Source organism: Solanum verrucosum, unplaced genomic scaffold, assembly GCF_900185275.1.
Source record: "Solanum verrucosum unplaced genomic scaffold, falcon-dt-bn FXZP01000074.1, whole genome shotgun sequence".
NCBI classification, from domain to species: Eukaryota; Viridiplantae; Streptophyta; class Magnoliopsida; order Solanales; family Solanaceae; genus Solanum; species Solanum verrucosum.
This window is the reverse complement of record NW_026020200.1, coordinates 1,693,939-1,701,832: the sequence shown is the minus strand read 5'-3', so window position 1 is coordinate 1,701,832 and position 7,894 is coordinate 1,693,939.

Genomic DNA, 7,894 nt, shown 5'->3' with positions numbered 1-7,894 from the left:
TACATTCAATTCATTATGACTCACTTTCACATTAGAATACTCAAAGACTAACACTTTTATTAATTAGCCCAATAACACTCATTCATTCATTATCATTGCTGAGACACACCAAGATCTCCCTTAAATGTCTGCTTATGCAATATCTGGATGATGTCCCATTCCACCACCTATCCTAAGTAGAACACCCTTTAGAGGCCCTAGTTCATTCATTCATTAATGTGGGAGGGAGAGCCTTAACCAACATAGACTATGGAGCTTGACATGGAATCCCGGTAGTAATTTTTACCGGATGAGGGATCCCCACTTGCCTAAGGTGGGCACACAGTTAAGGGATAGAAGGATTGCTTCTAAGTACTCTCATCTCAACTCACGAAGGAGCACCCATCATAAGGGTTGCTACTAAATACTCATAATTCAACTAATAAAGGAGTAGCCACCCATCTTCATATCCTCTCGGTGCTAGACATTACTCCCCCACAGAGTTAGGACATTCCTTTCATTCATTCATATAGGGATAAGGATTGCTACTAAGTACTCTCATCTCAAATCATGAAGGAGGACCCATCCTAGCCCAATATTTATTCATTTAAGGATAAGAATTGCTACTAAGTACTCTCATCTCAACTCACGAAGGAGTACCCATCCTAACCCACATTCATTCATTTAGGAAGCTCTTGGATTCAAAGATGAGAAAACCTTTCATCTAGGAGCCCCATTCATTTAAAAGAGTACTTTATGAGACTATCCTTACAATAGACCCAACTTTCATTCATTAGCATTAACTCCCATTCTTTTCATTCATTCTCGCATTCTTTCATTCATTCTTCACTAGGTGTGAGACTAGGTAAACATAGTCTATCCTAACCTCACCTTCATTATAAGTCATTCAAAGAAGACAACAACTAAGCATAACACATAAAGTCTCTACACAAGGTCACCTTTCATGCTCTTAGACCATACACAAATTCAAATCATCTCACATTACCTTCACATAATAAACATTACTCAAAACAACAATGATCCAACTTTGCCTACAAGGCCATGATCACAACATGCTTATAAAGTAAACACCTCCCTACTTTCAAAGGGATCAAACCCCACAATTATAACATCTACAACATATATATATATATATATATATAGTACTAGAATCAATAATCTATTCACAACTTCATCATCATCATAAACCTTAGGTCACAATTGCCCATTCAAGGCCAACATCCAATATAACACAATTGACCATCAATTCCTCATAATTCAATATAGAACAATGCATAAATCAATATCCCATAACAATCTACATATTAATATCACATTATTAGCTCATAATCACTAGACCCACTTTAGACCCAAAAATTAGGATTTTTTGGGTTCACGGAGTTTTTGATCTTAAAACCATTAATTACCATCAATATTAACATAAATCATCATTTGAAATACTTTCATGCAAGAACCCAAGCTTAGAATTAAAATTTGTGTTTTTAGTGTTTTTGAAAAACATTGAAATCACTTTGATTTGGCTCTTTGATTGAAAGGAGAATCAAAGATAAAATCCACATACCTTTGTGATTAATTTCCTTAGGAATTTGTAGGAGAAATCAGTAGGAACCCATCCCCTAGCTTGAAGCTTCATCAACGTCTTCCATGGAATTCTAAAGAGAGAATTTATTTGAGAGGGAAGATTCAATTTGGATAATGAGGTCTAATTCTAGGTTTTGGGGTTTTAACCAACTTAAAATACCCTAACTTAGGTAGAATAACCATTTATAATAATTCCCAAAAGTACCCAAACCACCCCTCACTTAGTTGGTCTCTTTAATGAAGTAAAAAATTGATTTCTGAACTTTTGCATTTTCATCGCTTCATAAGTCCGCGACGCGGAGCTGTTCCCTGAAGATATTTGGAAATAAATTTCGAGATAGTAGAGTCTGTTGTGTCTCCGCGACGTGGAGACACTTGTTGGCCATTGGTGGAGCAGGTCCGCGACGTGGAGACACTTGTTGGCCATTGGTGGAGCAGGTCCGCGACGCGGAGCCACTCTCTCCATGAACAACTTCAAGCTGCCTTGGTAGCTTGTTTAGCCAAGGGTTGGGATCCTTCTCGGGAACCCTTAGGGTGGCCCCGGGGAGTCGTACCAAAACATTTTGACCCTAAAAACATTTATTAAGACACTAGAGTCACCTCCACAGACTTTAGACTCCAAACAACACATAAAAACATGAACAACATATTAGAACACACCAACATGTAAAAGACTAGTTTTCGAGCGTCTTGAACGTCTCTTTGACGGTTGACTTAAAACTCTTTAGGGTGGCCTCAGGGAGCCATACCTAAACATTTTGACCCTAAAATCATTTATGAAGACACTACAGTCACCTCCACTGACTTTAGACTCCAAACAACACATAAAAACATGAACAACATATTAGAACACACCAACACGTAAAAGACTAGTTTTCGAACGTCTTGAACGTCTCTTTGATGTTTGACTTCAAATTCTTTAAAACTGACTAAAAAGGCTATTCTTCATTATTTTAACAAGTTATTAATGCATAAAACTCATGTAAGGATCTACTTTATCCTACTTCATTTTGAGGGTTGTTATAGATAGGTAGTAGATGATACACCATACGGTAAATATATGAAGAACTATGTAGACAAGAACTGGAGTTTTATTTCTAAGCATAGGGTACTACTGCATCATGAAAGATACTATTTAAAATTTAAATTGGTGATGGAGAAGAAAAGGGTTCTTAATTTTGGACCATACTATTACAACAATAAACCAGTCGTTCTCAAACAATGGGGGCTAGATTTCCAGTTTGATACCTATCTGGGTAAAGTTTCTACCTGTAAAGTATAAGTCTATTGAGGTATTAAGTAATGTTGCTTGCACAGTAGGTAGACTAGTGCATACTGATCAATACACTACAAACTCTGTTATGATTTCATATGCCAAAATTTTGATGGAAGTGGATGCGTCACAACCATTGACTAAGGTGATTCAAATTGAGACTAATACAAGAATGTCGGAGCAAAAGGTAGACTATGAATGAAAGACAAAATACTGCAATGGATATTTGCGGTATGGACATACTGATGTTGAGTGCTGGTACCAGAAGCAAGATAAGAGGAATGATGATACAAGGGACAATAGAGAAGAAACTTGTCAACCAACACTTAAACAAAAACAAAGAAAACTAAGAAACCGTGGATTCCAAAACAGGTGTGGTAGGTTATAGCTAAAAGGGGAAACCTCCAATTGAAGGAGAAGGTCTTAGATACAACATGATAGTGGCGTAAATGGTTCTATGGTAGGGAGGAATTATACCCATTTGAAAGCACTAGAAGCAATTATGAGAAAGAAAATCATCTTGAAAGAGGACAAGTAGGTATTGACTAACCTAGACCTGGTGTACATTGTGCTTATTGTGATGGAAATTGAATGCCATATGCACCACCATGATCATTGCTACCTAGAATGGAAGAGGTCTCAACCAGATCCATATGAAAAAATAGGTTAAACTCTTTATTGCTAAGAATAAGGATGAAGTATTTGGATTTCTGAAAACAAAAGTTAAAGCATCAAAAACTTGGAGGATCATACATAAGATAGCAAAAGAGTGGAAAGCTTGTCATAAATATGTAGAAACATCAAATGGGAGAATTTGGCTAATCTGGAAAATGTAGTTAAAGTTGAGTATTGTTGAGATCAAATATCAATGAATCCACTACATTATTAAGGACCCAAGAACTTCGATGACTATCTATCTCACCATAGTTTTTGCAATGAATGACAAGCTACAAAAGGATTGGATATAGGGTTAATTGATTCTGGTTAATAGGCAGTACAAAAATCCTTGGCTTTTGTTTAGAGATCTTGACAGTGTGCTAAGCTCGAGTGATAGAATTGGTTCACCTATTATTCAGGCTAAGACACTTGTCTTCCAGGGTTTGATTGACACATATGAACCTACACCCCTGAGAGGAGATCACTGATTCTATCAAGGCTATGCTGAAAGTAAAACTCATAGGGAAGATGTATTTCCTATTGAGTTCTTCACATAGAATTGGGAGCAATTGGACGATGAGATTGTACAAGTTGTATACTCTTCTCTCCTATAAACACTACTGTTGTAACTTTTCCTAACAGTAATTGCACTGATAAAAGGAGAAATGACCTGAAAGGGATTGGTTTCAATTAACACAAAAGTGGTCTGTATCATATATTTAGCACAAATGGATTCACATGCACCCAACACATAATAAACTGAAAGAGATATATTCAATAACTAATTAGCACAAGTAGGTAACCATGATCATCACATGAAAAATCACCCTCAAAAGAAATAAACCATATTTGATGTCCTTCGACATTTTCTCATTGTTGAAAGAACTGATATTTATTAAATACCCCAGTCTTGTGGTACAAAATATTCTTCTACCAAAAATATAAGGAAGTATGCTTTATATGTGATTGTTCCGCACCATCTATATAAGCTAAATAAACCTTTTCATGCTAACATCCTTTTTTTCAATGAAATATCTATTGTTACTTAAAGTTTCTATATTTTCTATGGCGAATCTGATCACATTACGCATAGCTCTTTACTCCAAAAGTTCATTAGTTTGTTTATATTAATACATAAATTTCACCGAGATGAAGTATCTTTTCATATTAAATAAAGATGAATAAAGACCATGATGAATACTATTGGAATAGATAGTTCAATTGCAACAACTAGTTAACATAAATACTACCTTTGAACCGAAATTCTATGAAATTGGACAAATACACAACAATCACAATGAAACACAGAAACTGCAATGACCAAAGAAGAGTAAACAGAAAAAATAATGAAGTATCAGTAGGAAACAAGCACCACCAAAGAGGTAAGAAAAAGTGAAAAGTTACTAGAAAGTAAACACTAAGAGCAGTCATGATTGCGATAACTTAATAACTACCAGACTAGTCATGATTATATCAGTCTAGTTAAAAAAAGGAGCATTTGTTTGCTGGTTAATCACAATTAATTTTGAACCAAATAATCGAACAAAGACTAAGAAAATAATAACAGTAATTACTATTATAGAAAGAGTCACAAGGTTGACACCGTAGCGGATAGGCTATATGTCACACCCCGAAGCTACCCCCAGGATGCAGGCAGGGACTTATGATCACAAGTGACCCCAAGCTAACCCTGCTTGCATATCATAAGCATACTAAATAAACTGAAGTAAAGAAATACTGTGTGGAAGCTAAATCATAAGATAAACAGAAATGGAATTATGGGGAACACCCATAACTATCTCAATATATAAAAATTGAGAGTTTAATAACAATTAAAAGGTCAAACTCAATTGCTAAGGTTGAAACTAACTATGTCTGAAATAAATCTCTAACTTGTAACAACCCAGAAAACTAGTAAGACCAAGCTAGAATCTAACGGAAACTAATAGGTGAAACTACAGCCTAACATTTGAGTTTTTGATGTTGAGGTTTGGTTGTAGGTCGTATATTGACTTCTCGAGCTTAGGTTGGTCTGTCTAGGGATTAAACGTCAAGGTAAGACCCCCCAAGGACCAACTAAGGGTCCTTGAGGGGGACACTAAACCCTAACCCCCAAGGCTGCCTAGAACCCAAAAAGTTGTCAAAAATTTGTGATCCGCGGAAAGCCATCTACTGGTCGTAGATGGACCCACGCCCCGTGGGTTGGGGTCGTGGGTCAAACACTGCAACAGGATGTCAATAGAAGCTACAGTCTCCAACCACGGAGGACCAACCACGGTCAGTGGACCCACCCACAGTCTCGTGGATGGGGACTCTTTTGCAGCTTTATTTTTAGTTAAGGGGTTTGGGAAATAATTAGGTAGTTAATAAGGGGTATAGGGAGTTCGGTTAGTTAGTTAATTAACCACCTATATATGATAATAAGACCCTAAACTAAGTCATTAATTATTTATATCCCAAGACCCCAAATTAAAACCCAACTACCTCCCCTCCAAAAGTCTTCTCTCTAGAACCTCCATTGAAGACCAACAAAGATTTCAACTAGGGCTTGAAGATGGGTGTTTTTCAATACGAATTTGGTGGAATTCTACACCTAAGGTATGGGAGTTTTCATCCTTGTCTAAATTTCATTCAAGGAGCCCTCTCAAAATATGTTTTCAAGTCTCCAGTATTCCCAAAAAACCTAGGGTTCAATCTATGTCATGGGTCTTCTTCCAAAATGATTTCAATTGTTTAATTATGATTTGTTATGGTTGTTTATGATGAATTAACATTGTATTGATGGAGTTTTGATGAGAATTACCTTGGACCCATGATTTCCTCCTCTTTACTAAATTGACTTCATGATGAGGGAATTGTTGAATATTGACCCAATTATCTGAATAATGCTTGTTCTTGGTGTAATTATATGATTGTAGTATATTCAAACATGTATCCTTGAATAGCCTAATATCCTATGATGAAATTGATATAGTCTTGGGTTATGTCATGGAAGAGGCTAATTGAGGGTTTAGATGTGACCTTCTAAGAATGCTAAACTTCTTGATGAATTGCCATAGATTAGATCACCTATACATGAATTGCTTGAGGTTAAAACTTCAAGACATGAATTGATTATGACTTATATGATGGATCATAGTTGTCTAGTATTGAGATTGAGTTTATATGTTCCTATATGACTATAATGGATTAAGAATAAGGCATGCAGTTAGATTACCTTGAGAATTATTTATACTTGATGAGAATGTGAGGCATGTCTTGAGATTAAGGCTTGTAACATGAAGATGGTTCGTAGGTATTTAAGAGTGAAAGCTAATATGAATAAGTTAAGAATGTTAAGGCTTAGAGAAGGAAGCCATTATGTATGTTGAGTTGTATATGGCCCTATTGTGAAAAGACTTCATCTACATAACCTCTAATATGAGTATATGAGTCTATGCATGGAATGAACGTTGTTCTTGAGTTATGACTGTGTCTATGTTTCATGTGATGAATGCTAGGAATGTTGACTTAATATGTCCCTTGAATGCAAGATATGAGGTGTATGTATTATTATGATATCATGTGCATGTTTATGAATACTTGAGTATAACGTGTTTAGTATGATAATGTTGTCGTTGTGTCATTGAAAGGAAAATCACACACACACACCCCATGCATGAATAAGACTATGGTGTGACTAAGGTTTTACTTATGATTCACTTAGAAAGTGAAGATCTTATGATTATTGTGTGATTGTGGTATTGTTGAAAGGTATTTATCTCCATACCCTTACACTTTATTCTATATGATATGTTATGACTATGGTATTATTGTTGTGTTTTATGAAAGGCCATTCTCATGAACACACTATGAATACGATGTGAAAGGTTTACTCACATGTTGATGATTCCAAGGTGAAAGGACATTCTAACTTAAGGAGTCTATAATCTATTATGATGATATCTTGGTTTGTGTGCCTAGTGCATTCTCTTATGGCCATGAACTTAAGTAAAGACTTAATATGACTTTTAAAGGGAATTATGCTTAACACTAGGTTGATAGGAGTATGAGATGGGTTCTTTCACACCTCTAGTTGGGTTCCGAATACGATGTCTCATGAGATGGAAACCTTCACGTTAGTTGTCAAGGTTTCTAGTAGCAATCTCCCTATCCCATAACTATGTGCCCACAAAGGTATATAGCTAGTGGATCCACCTATAAGCTATTATGTACGTTCTACATAAGGCAAGTAGGACACCTCTTTTTTTAGTGTGGGGGTAGAACACTGGATTCCATGTAGCTCACATGGTTTATGTCGGTTAAGAGTAAATCTCCCTAAATGATAAGAATATGAATTATGATAAGAACATGGGCATGTTCTATGGTTCTTTAAGAGAGGTT